A 1,458-nucleotide genomic window follows, 5' to 3' on the forward strand; every position below is an offset into this window, starting at 1 on the left:
CCCCGGGGCCTGGCTTAGCCAAAGAAACCAAAACAAAACCCCAGCCGCCTGTACCACCGCCGCCGCCGCCGCTTCGCCTCCCCTGAGCCCCGGCACCTCCCCGGTCCCCCCATGTACCGAGCGCTGTACGCGTTCCGCTCGGCGGAGCCCAACGCCATGGCGTTCGCGGCGGGCGAGACCTTCCTGGTGCTGGAGCGCAGCAGCGCGCACTGGTGGCTGGCGGCGCGGGCGCGCAGCGGGGAGACGGGCTACGTGCCGCCCGCCTACCTGCACCGCCTGCAGGTGAGTGTGCCCCCCCAGGACCCCCCACACCCCGTCCGCGGGAACGCCGCGCACCTCCCCCACCCCGCAGCCCTCGGCCCTGGGAGGCCGAGCGGACCCTATAGGAAACACCCCCACACACACAAGTTCCAGCATCATGGCGGGGGTAAGAGGGGGGGGGCCTCCCACCCAGCCCCAAGTCCGTGCCCTTGAGGTGACAACTCGACCCCTCCTCCCCACCCCAAACTCCACGGAGACTCTTAGGGGGGAGGGGAACCCCAGGACACCCCCCCCCCACACACACACATCGCCTTCCCCGCTGGAGGCCTTCCATTTGAAGAGAATTCCAGTCCGAGACACTTCAGACCAGTTACTGGAAACCCCGAGACCCCCCCCCCCCCAATCCCTCCACCCCCCCAAACCTCTCCTATCTCCTTGGCCTGCTTCTGAAGATGCCACGCTCTCGCCTTCCCCTCCCCCAGCCCCCACACCCTTTGAAAAACCACCACCTTTGACCATTCAGGATTCTGTCCACCTTGCGCCCACCGGCCTGTTTCCAGACACCCAACAGGGCCTCCTCTTCCTCTCCTCCCCACCCCCCCTGCTTTCAACACTGTAGACACAGACACCCCCCCCATTTCCTAGATGCCCTCCCAAAGTCCTGAAGTCTGAGTTATCTTTACCTTTCTCTGTAACTTCACCCCATATCCTCTAAGCTCTGCCCAAGAAACAACCTCCCCCCCCCAAACATTCCCTAGGGACACTTCCCTGGCATCAACCCCCACTCCCCACCCAATTCATCCTCAAGCCTCTCCAAGGCCACAGGCTTCCTTCCTCTTGAATCTAGAAGCATCATTCTTCTCCCCAAGCCTGGAACAGGGCCTGCTCCCATTTTAAGGAAGTGTGTCCTTAATCCAAGGCTCCCCCTCCTCCCCCCCCCCCACTGGCCTGACCATGGCCCCATTTCCTTCCAGTAAAAGGCTGCAGTCCCAGTTTCTGATTTCCAAAGCATAGTCCTGCTAACTCTTTGGGGTTTGGGGTATCTTGTCTTTAGCTGATCTATTCTGACCACAGTGGGAAAGAAAGACCAAGACCCAGAGCCCCTCTCTAGCCTATATGCCAGAAAGTTCTGCCCATCCTAACCTTTAAGAAATGTCTAAGGGTTGGGAAGGTGGCTCAGTGGTAGAGTGCTTGTCT

General features: G+C 61.1%; 1 protein-coding gene across 1 annotated transcript in view; it reads left to right on the forward strand.

Moving 5' to 3' along the window:
- Positions 1 to 1,458, forward strand: part of Nckipsd (NCK interacting protein with SH3 domain) — a 22,290-nt gene that overhangs the window by 5,236 nt on the left and 15,596 nt on the right. The gene's annotated exons all lie outside the window — the stretch shown is intronic.

This window comes from Dipodomys ordii, unplaced genomic scaffold, assembly GCF_000151885.1.
Source record: "Dipodomys ordii isolate 6190 unplaced genomic scaffold, Dord_2.0 Scaffold107, whole genome shotgun sequence".
NCBI lineage: Eukaryota > Metazoa > Chordata > Mammalia > Rodentia > Heteromyidae > Dipodomys > Dipodomys ordii.